Source organism: Ovis aries, chromosome 1 (assembly GCF_016772045.2).
Source record: "Ovis aries strain OAR_USU_Benz2616 breed Rambouillet chromosome 1, ARS-UI_Ramb_v3.0, whole genome shotgun sequence".
NCBI lineage: Eukaryota > Metazoa > Chordata > Mammalia > Artiodactyla > Bovidae > Ovis > Ovis aries.
Window position 1 is genome coordinate 3,686,800 of NC_056054.1, and position 15,067 is coordinate 3,701,866.

A 15,067-nucleotide genomic window follows, 5' to 3' on the forward strand; every position below is an offset into this window, starting at 1 on the left:
CCCCTGCCTGGAGACTTCACACCCAGAGGAAGCACTCCCCGCCCTCTCAAGCCTGTCTCTTCTGTTTGATGCTTCTTTCTAACAAGGATGGCACCTGGCTTCCTGGCTCAGACAGCAAAGTCGATCGCAGTCTGGGGACGGGTGATACTGTACCAGGGAGTCACCTCCGGAGAGGGGGGTGCCTGCCAGGGATGGGGTAGGGAAGACACCCAGGCTGGCTGTCCACTGCCTGGAGAGAGGCTGGGCAGAAGCTGCTGAGACGTGAACAGAGAGAGATGGCCAGGGCACAGTGCTTCAAGGGAACCAGGGCATCATGACAGCACCAACTCGGAGGTTCCAGGGGTGACCCTGAGTTGTTAAGTGAAAGTGTTCGTCTCCCAGTCGTGTCCGACAGCTTGTGACCACCCCCCCCGCCCACACACACACCATGGACTCTAGCCTACCTCTGTCCATGGGACTCTCCAGGCAAGAATACTGGAATGTGTAGTCATTCCCCTCTCCAGGGGATCTTCCCGACCCAGGGATCAAACCCAGGTCTCAAACAGTGCAGGCAGATTCTTTATGGTCTAAGCCACCAGGGAAACTGATGTGTGTTCATGATGCTCTGTTTAATGAAGCCAGGAATGAGGCAATACAGAGTTTGAAAAACAAGTATCCCACGTAGCTAACTTAAGAGTGGACTGTCGGTACTCCATAGGGTAGACATAATCTGAAAACTGTTACTCCGGTGCCTGTTTTTAGCTCTGGCCCAACTTCTGGGTGAGCAGGCGGTGGTGGGAGAGTGACTGGAAACTTCAGACCTGCCCCGTTCATCGGACGCTATGCCATGCAGCTGGGAGGTGATGTTCCCAGGGAAGCAGGTTCTCAGGGCAGCTAGGGGTCAGCAGCCTGTGGTCCCCGACACGGGGCTTTACTACGGTGATCAGCCTTCCCATTCTTAAAGCTTTTAATTATTTTTGTTAGTTTATTTTGCTGCTGGTGGTGGTGATGGTGGGTAGGTGGGGGTGGTAGTTTAAAGCTTTTTTTTTTTTCCATCTTGGACCCAGTTGGTTCTAGCTAGTTTTTTTTTTTTTTACTTTTATTTTTCATTAGGGTGCAGCCAATTAACCATCAGTGAGATAGTTTCAGGTGAACCGCCGAGACTCAGCCATACATACACATGTATCCCTTCTCCCCCAAACTCCCCTCCCACCCAGGCTGCCACACAACACTGAGCAGAGTTCCCTGTGCTATACAGTAGGTCCTTGTTGGTTATCCATCTAAAATATAGCAGCATGGACATGCCCATCCCAAACTCCCTATCCATCCCTTCCTCCTCTTTCCCAGGGCAATGGTAAGTTTGTTCTCTTTGAATCTGCTTCTGTGTTGTAAATTCATTTGTATAATTTCTTTTTAGATTACATATGTAAGGAATGTCACACCATATTTCTCCTTCTCTGACAGGCTTCGCTCAGTATGACAGTCCATGTCCATCCATGTTGCTGCAAATGGCCTTTCCGTTTTAATGGCAGAGTAATATTCCATTACTTAACCAACAAAGGTCTGTCTAGTCAAAGCTATGGTTTTTCCAGTAGTCAGGTATGGATGTGAGAATTGGACCATAAAGAAAGCTGAGCACTGAAGAACTGATGCTTTTGAACTGCGGTGTTGGAGAAGACTCTTGAGAGCCCCTTGGACGGCAAGGAGTTCCAACCAGTCCATCCTAAAGGAAATCAACCCTGGATATTCACTGGAAGGACGGATGCTAAAGCCGAAACTCCAATACTCTGGCCACCTGACGTGAAGAACTGACTCACTGGAAAAGACCCTGATGCTGGGAAAGATTGAAGGCGGGAGGAGAAGGGGACGACAGAGGATGAGATAGTTGGATGGCACTGCTGAAAAGATGGACATGCATTAGAGCAAGCTCCGGGAGCTGGTGATGGACAGGGAGGCCTTGCATGATGCAGTCCATGGGGTCGCAAAGAGTCGGACATGACTGAGTGGCTGAACTGAACTGAATATTCCATTGTATATATGTACCGCATTTTCTTTATCCATTTCTCTGTTGATGGACATTTAGGTTGCTAAAGCTTTTAAAAACTATCTTTAGAAAATAACCTTGAACAGAATGGAGAATATGCTCGATTTTAGCAACCAAAGGGCATAAACCGAAAGACACTGGCAACTGGGACACGAGCTGTTAGCACCCTCCTGGCCTGTGTCAGGCTGCTACGTTGATGGGGGCCTTGGGATGTGGTAGAAGGTCCTGCCAGATACTCTGTCAGGTACGGCCACACGTAAGGACCCTGGATTCACGGAGGGGACAGCCTTTCAGCCATGGTCATCTCTCCCACCACTCCCCACTTTGCTCACCAAGACCCTGGTCTCCACCAGGTATCCCTCCAACCACCACAGTCAGGGGAGAACATGGGAGCAGGGCCTGACCTGGGTCTGCCTAAATGCCCTACTAACATGGGTCATTCCTGACCCACAGAGCGGGCAGGGTTCTGACCTGCCCTGGCCCGGGGGAACCTCCCAGGGTGTGCGTGCTGGGGAGGGCAGACTCCCCAGGCTCCATCTGCCCCTGATTCCACTTGAGTGCAGATAACGCCTAGTCATGAGCTTCCTGAACAACATACTTTCAATTTGTGCCTGGTCCAGGGCTCAGATTTAATCACATTGTTACTCTTTGAGACTGTTAGCCCTCCCCAGTCATTTATAAGTTATAATGGAGAGAATAGAATGCTACATGGAAGTTAGTAAGTTGGAAAGAGACAGTGGAACTGGTTTTACGAAGTGGGTAGCCTGAACCCAGATCACTGCATTTCAGCCGTGGCTCATCTGTGTCTGTTAAAGATTTGAGTTCATATTTTGACCCCATTAAGGGGAAATATGGGCGGGGGTTCTTCCTACACACAACTTGGGCTGAGGGGCCCCCTGAGCCTGGGAACAAAGGCAAGAATGAGTCGTCACTGCCTATGATAAACTTCTCAGCAAGCCCAAGTTCCTCTTCAATGCCCTACCAACAAGGGCAGGAATGCGCTCTGACTCAGAATCAGGTGGGTGACCCTTACCGATAAAGGTACAGGCACATTCAGGGGGAAGGCCCAGGTGCTAGCTGGGGGCAGGGGGGCCGTGCATTAACCCTTTGTGGCTGCTTCCCAAATGCTGTCCTCAGAGCGGGGCTGTGTGGTTACTTCTGCAGGCAGGGCTGGCTTCCCAGACATGCAACCAACCCCTCAAGCTTCCTCAGCTGCAACATGAGCATGTTTCCACCCTGGAGGCACCTCAGCCCTGTAGATGCTCTGAAATCACCCCAGCAGCTCAGGCTCTGCCGGTTGCCTCCCTCCTGCTCCATCTCTCCACTCTCTCAGCTCCCTGGGGAGCTGCTGGAAACCTTGCTTCTACACGGACATCCTTCCACACTTGCACGAAATCCTTGGCTACAGACTCCAGAGCAAGGACGGAGCCCCAGGTGATGCTGCGGGACAAGGATGCCCTGAGGGTCAGGGGCTGGGTTCCAATCCCGGTTCAGGCACCAGCCGGCCCCCACGACTAGGGACCAGTCCCCTTCCTCTGCGGGTCTCAGCGTGTGCAGCTGTGCCATGACTCCTCCAGCCCTCTCCAGCCTTGGGTGATGCCAGGATGTCAGAATTAGAGGGAGAGGTCATAGGGTGGGTGCAGGGGAGGGGGCCTCATCCTCTAGAGATTGCTTCTGCAAAGAATGAGACAGGCAGCTCCCGAACGCTGACCCGATGGCAGGGGCGGGGGCCCCCATGAGCCATCACCATGCTGCCATCCGAGGGCACCAAAGCCACCCTTCCGAGTAGTCTACGGGGCTCTGGCTCCTCTTCACCAACCCTCAAGCCTCCCCCTGAGCTGGCCTTAACGTTTCAGTCACGCCTGCCTTAATCAATAAGGCCCCGTGCCTGCTAGTCTGTGTGCCTGGAGCAGTCCTCAGTCACTCCTGCAGGGCACCTACCACTGCGTCCAGAGTTTGGACGTAGGGGGAGCGCAGGGACCTATGACTGGTGCTTGGATTCTAAGGCATGAGGCCCTGGAGATCCAGGTACGGGGCTTTTGCCCGAGAAAGCTGGGTCTTGCTGAGGCCTAGTGGAGTGGCCTGCAGAGGGCTAGATGGTAAAAGATGGACGTGCGTGGCTGAACCCAGGTGCCAACGTCACTGCTCCACCGCCACGGTCTTTAAGCCTGACCGTCTCCCTGGGCTTCACGGCGATGGGCATTGCTGCCTTCGCACCCAGTGGGCCAGTGGGGGCCTCGCCACCCCCTTTATCACTCCAGCCTTTCAGAAAGAAATATGTAACTAAGAAGGAAAAAAATCAAAACACATAAAAATGTAAAGGTCCCAGGCCAACTGAAAATGGAGTGGGGTTCTTCTCAACGCGTGGTTAAGGTGTGCAGGACACAGGTGTCTGAGCTTGGGAGACCGGAGGGCCTTTGTAAGCAGGTCTGGCTCAGGCTTCCCAGGTGGTGCTCGTGTAAAGAGGAGACCCCAGAGACAAGTGTTAAATCCCTGGTGGGTCAGGAAGGTCCCCTGGAGGAGGGCACGGCAACCCCCTCCAGTATTCCTGTGGGGGGCTCCCGGTGGACAGAGCAGCCTGGCGGGCCACAGTTGAAGCATTCCTCACTTTCTGGCTCGGGCAGGGGCCAGTGGCCACTACCTGACTCCCTTCACCTGCAGACCCGTCCCCCGGGCCCTGTGGGCTGGTCTGGGGGCCTGTCAGCAAACAAAATTCCAATACAAGTGGGGCTTTCAGGGGCCCCCAATCCAGGACACCTCCTCCCATGCCAGGACGCCCCAGGGCTCTCTCTCTGGCAGGAGTCGCTCCCCTAACAGCCTCGGCCCGAGTGACCTGCCCAGCTTAGTCTCCTCGGAGGGGCAGGCTCAGCCCCGTCTGCAGGGCCATCGCCAACAGGACTTCTGATGGAAACCACCGATTTGCCCAAAATGGGCTCCCGAGGACCCAGACCTTCGGTTAGGCTCTCCAGGCGAAGCCTGGCTTTGGGGTTCGGTTGGGGGGTGGGATGGAGAGGGGGCTGGGCGCGTCCTCCTCATCAGTCTGGAGGGACTGGGACCTGGGGAGCTGTTGGGGGCGGTTCACACCGCGGGCCCGCCCACCGCCCCGGTTCTCCCTGCACTCACCGACTCCTTTCCCAGGGGTGTCGGCCCTGGCCGCCGGGACCCCGGGGTTGCCCCCTCCAGTCCTGCCAGCGAGAGCGAGGCGACGGGCCGGGCGTCGGGGCTCGGGGCTCTGAGGCCAGGAGGGCCGATCGGGCCGGGCAGGGCGCAGGGCGGCGGGAGGGCGAGGTCCGGGCGCCCGCGGGGATCACGAGGGCCGCGCCCGCCCCGCCCAGCTCCGGGAGCGGCGAGCACCTCCGGGTGCGGGCGGCGGGCGGGGCGGGCACCCGGGCGCCCGCGCGGGAGGCGCCAGCGCCGGGCAGAGACCATCGCTCCTCGCCCACAGCCCGACTGGCGGAGGAAGGCGGCGGCGGCGGGGAGGGCAGGGCCGGGCCCGCACCTGGGGAGTCCGGCCGGTAACGCGCCGCCGCGGTCCGCCCTCGGTGCGGAGGGACCTGGGGGCCTTTCGCGCCCTCGGACCGCACGCTTTCTGACTTAATTCCCATCCCAGCTCTGCAGTTTACTCCGCTATTCACTCCGGCTTCACAGAAGGGACCCGGAGGCTCAGGAAGGCGCCTTCCCCAAAGCCGCCGACTAACGCGTGGGAACGCCGGCGGGTAAGGGGGACTTTGGAGCGAGAAGCCCCAGCGCCAGGATCGACGCCGCGGGGAGGGTCCCGAGATCTCGCCGGTCAAGAAAAGTCGGCGGAGTCAGCATCCGCGCGCAGACGGGGTGGGAAGAGACCGGAGGATGCCCTCGGGGGTTGAGCGGAGGGCAGCCGCAGGGGAACCTTCTCCTAGCCTGACGCGGCTTCCCTCTCCACGAGCTCAGTTCAGTCGCTCAGTCGTGTCCGAATCTGCGACCCCATGGACTGCAGCACGCCAGGCCTCCCTGTCCATCACCAACTCCCGGAGTTTGCTCAAACTCATGTCCATTGAGTCGGTGATGCCATCCAACCGTTTCATCTTCTGTCGCCCCTTTTCCTCCTTCCTTCAATCTTTCCCAGCATCAGGGTCTTTTCCAATGAGTCGATTCTTCGCATCAGGTAGCTCAGTTCAGTTCAGCCGCTCAGTCGTGTCCGACTCTTTGTGACCCCATGAATCGCAGCACGCCAGGCCTCCCTGTCCATCACCAACTCCCGGAGTTCACTCAGACTCACGTCCATCGAGTCCGTGATGCCATCCAGCCATCTCATCCTCTGTCGTCCCCCTCTCCTCCTGCCCCCAATCCCTCCCAGTATCAGAGTCTTTTCCAGTGAGTCAACTCTTCTCATGAGGTGGCCAAAGTACTGGAGTTTCAGCTTTAGCATCATTCCTTCCAAAGAAATCCCAGGGCTGATCTCCTTTAGAATGGACTGGAGCACCTCAAATCCACAGGGCCCCAAGCACCACTAGCAGCTCCAGCCCACCGTGCCCGCTTGTCCTTCCCAAATCCCCTGGACATCAAGGGCGTCACCACCTTCTCTCTTCCTTCCGGACTACGGTGCATCAGAGCGGTGCTTGCCTTCTCCCTCTCACTTACAGAAAGAAGATCAAACAAGAAGTACATTCTTACCCCCAGAAACTACTTTTCCATATCTGTGAAATGGGAATACGAACTAAATAAATACATAAACGATCAGGGTTATTAGGTGAATGGACACTAATATCTCCATTTTGCAGAAGAGGAAATTAAACCTTACAGGATTGTTGTGACCTCACATTGGATAATTTATAAGGCGTTTTCAAAAGCCACACAATTCTGCTCTGGTTAGAGTGTTGGTTGTCTGCTGTGCGAAGCACTGTAAGTGCATTTGGGTATTTCAGGCCCCCAGGGTGGTAGCAACTCTGGCCAAACACCGTCCACTGTGTGAGGACCACTTACACTTAACCCAGAGTTTCCAGAAACCCTATGAACAATTCTTACGTTTTTCATTTCCTTTACCATAAACTTTACAATTGCGGATAAAATGAACAGACCCCTTAAAAGTTGCTATCAGAACTGTAAATTGCTTAAGGCAAAAGTTAATTATTTTAAAATCTTTCGGCTATTATTTGTTTTTAGATTGAAGTATAGCTGGTTCACAACATTGTGTTAGTTTCACAGCAAAGTGACTGACACACACACACATATTGCTTTTCAGATTCCCTTTGCATGATAGATTATTCCAAGATCTTGAATATGTTCCACATACCATACAGCAGGTCCTTGTTGTTTATTGTTTGTATATAGTAGTGTGTATGTATCAACCCTAAACTTCTACTGTGTCCCTCTCCTCCTCTTCTCTTCGGGAACCTTGAGTTTGTTCTCTATGTCCGTGAGTCTGATTCTGTCCTATAAAAGTAAGTTCATTTGTATCCTCCTGTTAGATCCCACGTGTACGTGACATCATATGATATTTGTCTCTCTCTGTCTGATGTACTTCACTTGGTATGATAGTCTCTAGGTCCTTTCATGTTGCTGTGTGTGGCAATATTTCATTCTTTTTTATGGCTGAGTAATATTCCGTTCCATACAATACCACTTCTTTTTTTTTCGTAAATGTATTTCTTTTAGTACTTTACAATATTGCAGTGGTTTTTACCATACATTGACATGAATCAACCACGGGCATACATGTGTTCCCCATCCTGAACCCCCTCCCACCTCCCTCCCCATCCCATCCCTCTGGGTCGTCCCAGTGCACCAGCCCTGAGCACCCTGTCTCATGCATCGAACCCGGACTGGCGATCTGCTTCACATATGGTAATATACATGTTTCAATTCTGTTCTCTCAGATCACCCCACCCTCACCCTCTCCCTCAGAATCCAGAAGTCTGTTCTTTACATCTGTGTCTCTTTTGCTATCTCTCGTATAGGATTATCATTATCATTTTTCTGAATTCCATGTATATGCATTAATATACTATATTGGTATTTTTCTTTCTGAGTTACTTCACTCTGTATAATAGGCTCCAGCTTCATTCACCTCACCAGAACTGATTCAAATGCATTATTTTTAATAGCTGAGTAATACTCCATTGTGTATATGTACCACAGCTTTCTTACCCATTCATCTGCTGATGGACATCTAGGTTGCTTCCATGTCCTGGCTATTATAAACAGTGCTGCGATGAACATTGGGGTACACATGTCACTTTCAGTTCTGGTTTCCTCGGTGTGTATGCCCAGCAGTGGGATTGCTGGGTCATAAGGCAGTTCTATTTCCAGTTTTTTAAGGAATCTCCACACAGTTCTCCACAGTGGCTGTACTAGTTTGCATTCCCACCAACAGTGTAAGAGGGTTCCCTTTTCCCTGCACCCTCTCCAGCATCCATTGCTTGCAGACCTTTTGAATACTGCTTGTTCTTTATCCATTCATCTGTTGATGGACACTTACGTTGATTCCAAGTCTTTGCTATTGTGAACTCTGCTACTATGAACACTGGGGCGCATGTATCTTATTGAATTAGAATTTTCATCTTTTCCAGATATATGCCCAATGGTCAGGTTGCTGGATAATGTGGTAGCTCTATTTTTACTTTTTAAAGTAACTTCCATATTGTTTTCCATAGACTTTAAATGTTTTTTTTTTGATGCTTTTGTGCTTATTTATTTAAATTAGTGGGTTTTTTAAAATGTGCAAAGCTGACATGTGGTGATATATGATAAAGATATATGATAAAGAATATAAACAGTATAAAATGACAAGTCAAGCTCAACCTCATTCCCCCTCCCAAGCCCATTTCCCCAGAGGAATCGTTAGCAGTGGTGTCTGTGCACTCTTCCCAATTATTGTGTGTGGTTAAGCATGTGGACTCTGGAACCAGCTGCAGGAGTTGGACCCCAGCTGAGTACCTCATCGCTGGGCTGCTGCTTGGCCTCCCCCAGCTCAATTCTCCCTTTTACACGGTGGGGAATAGCTATAGGATCTACAGAGCAGGATTGTTCTGAATCAATATACACAAAGACCTCAGATTAGACCTGCCACGGGGTGAATGCTTGGTGAATATTAACTGCTATTTGGAAAAGACCCTGATGCTGGGCGAGATTGAGGGCAGGAGGAGAAGAGGGCAATAGAGGATGAGATGCTTGGATGGCATCACCAATTCCACAGACATGAATTTGAACAAACTCCAGGAGGGGAGATAGTGAAGGACAGGGAAGGCTGGCGTGCCGCAGTCCATGGGGTTGCAAAGAGTCGGACACGACTTAGCGATGAACAACAATTAGTGTAGACCCGATTCATTCTTTTTAATGGTCGCAGAACAGCCACTGCCGTGAGTTTAAGGTCATTATTTCACTACTGTCCTACTGATGGACTGTTAACTTTGTTTTTTTTGCTATTTAAATTATTTCTTCCATAAATATATTACAGATAACACTTAATATTATTGGCATATACATGTTTAAGGTGATATATGTGTGTGTTAGTCGCTCAGTCATGTCCTACTCTTTGCGACCCCATGGACTGTAATATACCAGGCTCCTTTGTCCGTGGGATTCTCCAGGCAAGAATAATGGAGTGAGTTGCCATTTCCTTCTCCAAAAATGCTGATGAAAGTGTGTAAAATCAAGATGATAACCGCACTTAGCGCACTCGCAACAAAGCATCACTGAGATCTGAGGAAGTATTATCTTCTTAGGAGTTCTTGCTTTCGACTGAGTTAGCTTGAGACAGTGAATCACCCCAGTGTCCTAAATCCATCAACAGGAACACAGATGATCTATTTGTTATGAGTATCTATTAAATCTTTTAAATTGACAGCTAGCCATTCCGAATTAAGAAGAATCTTGTGATATATAAGTGATATATAAATATAATTATATGTGATGTATAAAAGTGATATAAGTATAATTATACATACATATGTATCATTCTACACACAAATGAAAACAATTATATCTATCCAACAAAGTCCTAAAATTGAATTGCTGAGTCAAAGGACGTATGCAATTTTTAAGAGAAAATTCTAGACTAGAATTTAAAAAGTTTAAGTTGTTGAAACAATCTCAAAATCACAAAAATGTACAAGTATTATACAAAGAACTCCTCCCTCCAGTGCGTAAGTTGCTGACCTGATGCTTCAGTGCGTGTTGTACAAATAAGGACAATCAATACAATTTCAGTCCGCCCATCCAACTCAGTAAACTATGTGTTGCTGTGTGTAATTGTGAGAACTCTTTCCAGTTTTGTCATTTGTCTCAACAATATCCTTTATTTTGAAGGATCCGGTTCCGAATGTCTTGATTTCTTAATGTAGCTCTTTGGGGGGAAAGGAGGGGACAGAGGACAGGGGAGCCAGGAGATGAGCCTGGTGGCCACCTGCTAGGGTCTCGGGGTTTCTCCTCCTCCTAGCACTCTTGCTCTGCCCTTATCTTTGGGGCCCTGGTGCCCTCCTCTACTTCTGAGCCCACGTGGGCCCTGGTGGTGCTCTCTGGCACCCTGACTTTCTGCCTCTGCCCTGTATCTGCCCTTCCTTGCTCACTTGCTTGAAGCTGGCTCTCTTTTTGTAGACTCTGTGGTCCAGTCCTGCCTCTTAGAGAAAGCTGATGCTCGGACAGGCGTGGCACACCCAAGGTTACACGGGGAGAAAGGAAGGCTTGCCTCCACGACGGAGGCTTGCGTAAAGCCGTTGCAGACCCTCAAGAAGGCGGCCTGCTGGGTGGACACCAGAGGGCAGCAGAGGGCCCCTCCCCACCTCCTTGTCTCAAAGTGGCTGGAGACGCTGGCTTCTCTGAGATTTGAAGTGGACAGGACAAGCAAAGCGGGGTGGCTGTCTCGTCCATGCCATCAGGAAGATCAACATGGAAGGGGGGTCCCAGGGGAAGGCCCTTTAATATCCCCATCTCCGGGGGAAGCTGGGCGGGCAAGTCCCTTTGAGGGCTGGGCTAGGACTCTCCTTATCTCTGGTGGTGAAGAGGGGACTCCGGGGAGAGGAGGACCCTGGCCTGCTGGAGTGCATCCTACAGTGTCTGGAAGTGCCAGCTCCCCCCGAGAAGGCAGGTGCAGGGTTCATGCTGAAAGGCCTGTGGTCCCCTGTCCACCACCTTCCCTGGGTCCTCTTCAACTGCACCAGCAGGCAGCGGTTCAGTCCACTCTGCCTTCTCCCCTGTCTGAATCTGCTGGGCTGGTTTGCCTCTGGGCCTCCAGGAACTTCTGGATTTTTGAGATGAACACCCAGAAAGTTGAACACATGTAGAGTATCACCACCAATCCCAGTCGTGTTCTGAACACGATCAGTGAGGTTGCATAGTCGTGTCCGACTCTGTGACCCCATGGACCGTAGCCTACCAGGCTCCTCCGTCCTTGGGATTTTCCAGGCAAGAGTACTCGAGTGGGTTGCCGTTTCCTTTTCCAGGGGATCTTCCCAACCCAGGGGTAGAACTCGGGTCTCCCGTAGAGCAGGCAGATGCTTTACCATCTGAGCCACTAGGGAAGCCACTCTGTAAACTATAATTTAAAAGAAAAAACATTTAAATGGTACAGTTTAGTTGCTCAGTCATGTCCAACTCTGTGGCCCTGTGGACTGCAGCATGGCAGGCTTCCCTGTCCTTCACCAACTCCTGGAGCTTGCTCAAACTCATGTCCGTCGAGTCTGTGATGCCATCCAACCATCTCATCCTCTGTTGTCCCCTTCTCCTCCTGCCTTCAATCTTTCCCGGCATCAGGGTCTTTTCCAATGAATCAGTTCTTCTCATCAGTTGGCGAAAGTATTGGAGCTTCAGCTTCAGCATCAGTCCTTCCAATGAATATTCAGGACTGATTTCCTTTAGGATGGACTGGTTTAATCTCCTTGCTGTCCAAGGGACTCTCAGGAGTCTTTCCAACACCACAGTTCGAAAGCATTCAGTTATTCGGTGTTCAGCTTTAAATGGTGCAAATGAACTTATTTGCAAAACAGAAATAGAGTCCCAGATGTAGAAAACAAACTTATGGTTACCAGGGGAGAAAGCAGGGAATGGGGAGGGATAAATTGGGAGGCTGGGATCGACAGGTACACAATACTATATACAATGTAGGCGACTAATAAGGGCCTTCTCTGCAGCGAGGGGAACTCTGCTCAATACTCTGTAATGACCTATATGGGAAAAGAATCTAAAAAAGAGGGGATACGTGCACATGTTTGACTCATTCACTCGCTGTACACTGGAGACTAATGCGACCTTGTAAATCAACTATACACCAATAAAAATTTTTACAGAAGAAAATGCATTTACATCAGATACTGAATAATTTTCTTTCTTTTATAAATCTGAAAAACTGAGGCGAGTCCTGCTTTGGAAAGCATTCCCCTGGCCTTGTGCTTGTTCTCCTGGGCGGGGAACCCTTGGGCCTGGAGGAGGTGTCGCCTGACTTGCTTCCCGCCAGCTCTTCAGTGCACAGGGCCCCGTGACTGCCCTCCACTCGGTGCAGTGCACACAGTGACCCCTGAGCTGTGTGTCTTGGGTCAGAACCACCCCAGGAAAGCGCCTGGCTGCTCTCCCAGCCCCCGCCCTCCTTCCCTCTAGCTCTGGGCTCCAGTTCTTTTTGAAATGGTGTCCCTGCCCCACTTGCTTGCTCGTGTAAGCCCCACTCCATTAGGGTCTCAGCTCAGCTGTCCTTCCCTCAGAAAAGCATTTCCAGACTGTCCAACTCTCCCCACTATGAGACTCGCCATTTTTCCCCCAACCCGTTCTTGCAGAGTCAGTCTCCTGGTTTACCCACCACATTTGTGAGATGGTCTGGTAACATCTTTGCTCCCCTGCTCTAAGCTCTGGGAGCTCCAGGTCTGGGATGTTCACTTTCTGTAACTGAGGCCGTACATGGGGCTACCTTCCTTTTCAGAAGTCTGCGTGGTTCAATCCTGTCTCTTACAGATGAGAAAACTGGTGATCAGAGAGGGTATGGCATACACCCAAGGTCACACAGCTTTGGGAATCCAGGACTGTGGGATATTCTTGCTGCAGTACATGGTGCTAGGCACGTGGCTGGCCTTTGAGAACTGCTTGTTGAATAAATGCTGCTTGATAATCATACTTGCGTATTTTGAGGATGCTCTTGATTTTCACTTTGACTGATGAGCATTTTCCAAACAGAGCCCTGCTCCCACTGCCCTGGTGGACTGAACTCACAGGATCTTTCCAGGGAGAAGGGTCAGTTGGGAAGAGGGACGGTGGGAAGGCGGGTGGCAGGGATGGAAGAGGGAGACCTCCTGGGGCTGTCATTCCCCTTTCTCTCACCCCCCATAGCCCAACCCCCCAGCTCAGCCCAGCCCCTCCCCTGTCTTGGTCTGAGATCCTCCTTGCATTTTCTCCCTGGAAGGATGTGTTGGAGGGCGCGAACAGCCCCTGTCCACTCAAACCTGCAGGGGATTCATTTGTCTGTTTCTACCCCATGTACAAGTGCTTGTTTTGGCAGATTGCTTCTCCCTCATCTGAACACGTGAGGGATTGATTTTGATAAGTGCTGAGAAGGAGCTCTAATTAGCCAGCCAAGCCAGCCAAGAAGAAGCGGAAATCTCCTGAGGAATGAAACCCTTGACTCTAAAGCCATCAGACCATGCAGGTTTTTGGGGTTTTGGAAGCGTCAGGTCATGTGAGGCTGGTGGGCCCTTGCCTTTCCCTAAAATAGCTGAACTAGGAGCTTTCACCATGAAGGATTCAGAAACTGAGCGGAAAAGGTTCAAACTGAAGGAGAGGAACTGAGGCAATTAAGTTTTATGCTCTGTTCGCAGAAGACCTCCCTTCTGGAAATCGCAGTCGTGCTTATGAAGGGGAGGAGCATGAAGGGACCTGGCCTGAAGACCTACTGCGTGCCCAGTGAGCACCGTCTGGGTGCCTGACTTAGATAATTTCCATTGCGTTGGGTTCCTGACCTTTACGCTCTGTATTGTATTACACAGGTGCCTGACTTAGTTGGATTGTGCAGGTAAGGAAGCTAAGACGCTAGTTCAAGTTCATGCAGTTAGAGACAGGAGATCAGATTCAAGCCGAGGTCTGAGTATCTCAAAGCCTAGACTTCCGCCTGGCCAGGGGGCAGACTTTCCCTACAGAGGAGGTGACCTGCTCAGTTAGTGCCCCAGAGCCAGGAGCAGAGAAGCTGTGATGAGCAGACCTGGAAACGTAAACCCGGAGCCCCTCTGGTGGTTACCTGCCAGGGTCCACGGAGGGCAGCGGCCAGGTGAGCCCCCAAGGGCATCCTGCCCTCTTCACCCCCAGGCCCAGGTCCCCACATCACGGTGTGACCTGTCAGTTCCTTCCCGTGAACCCGGCACTCAGGCCCGTGAGTCCCAGAACGACCTGATTTCAGCTTCAACAGTGTATGAGCGGCACTTCACGTTCAACTCGGACGAATGTTCCAGAATATTTGCAGTGTTGCTAATGACCTTCCCTGCAGGGAAGTTGGTCACAAGACCTCTCACTGGAGCCGCCGCCACCCTCACCCTCTCTGTCTGGTGCCAGGACAGGGCTTGGGGGTTAGTGCCAGCTGGAACACGACCCAGAACAGGAGTGCCTTCCAGCAGTGCCTCACCCCGTGGCCAAAGCCCGCTGCCAGCTAAGAAATGCGCCCCCACCCCACCCAGCCCAAGGAGCTTCCCCGCCCTCTCCCGCAGCCCCCTGCTCTCTGCCACCCTCGTGATAACTGTCCAGTTCCCCAAATCCTCCCTGAACCCCACACCCGCTTATAGTTCCCAGCTTCCTGACCCCATGAAGCCTCACGGGCTTGCTTGTTTCCTGGAGTATAAGCTACGTCTTCCATTCAGGGTGGAAACTTGATGTCAAACTGGGCTTTCATGCCTTTCTTTTTTTTCTCCTTCACCTTCCAAACTGGCTCAAATTCTACCTACTTTAGGGGCCAAGCTAGGTCACTGGTTTTGAAATTAGCTTTATAAGTGTTATTTCGGGTTTCTGGAGACACGTGATTAGAATATTCAGGTTCGAAGTAATTTAAAAACTGTAATAAAAACCCAACATCCTTGTGAAACAGAGCAACAGGCTTGGGTC

The 15,067-nt window shown here is 51.3% G+C and overlaps 1 protein-coding gene across 3 annotated transcripts in view; it reads right to left on the reverse strand.

The window, feature by feature from the left end:
• Positions 1-5,562, reverse strand: part of MLPH (melanophilin) — a 46,721-nt gene extending 41,159 nt beyond the window's left edge. For 2 of the 3 annotated variants that reach the window (XM_027959101.3, XM_027958636.3), the window contains exon 1: positions 5,147-5,562. The gene's annotated coding sequence lies outside the window, so the exon portion shown is untranslated. Of the gene's footprint in view, positions 1-443; positions 605-5,146 lie in introns of all 3 variants that reach the window. The other variant, XM_060398009.1, reaches the window with a different exon arrangement.
• Positions 5,563-15,067: the final 9,505 nt, after the last annotated feature.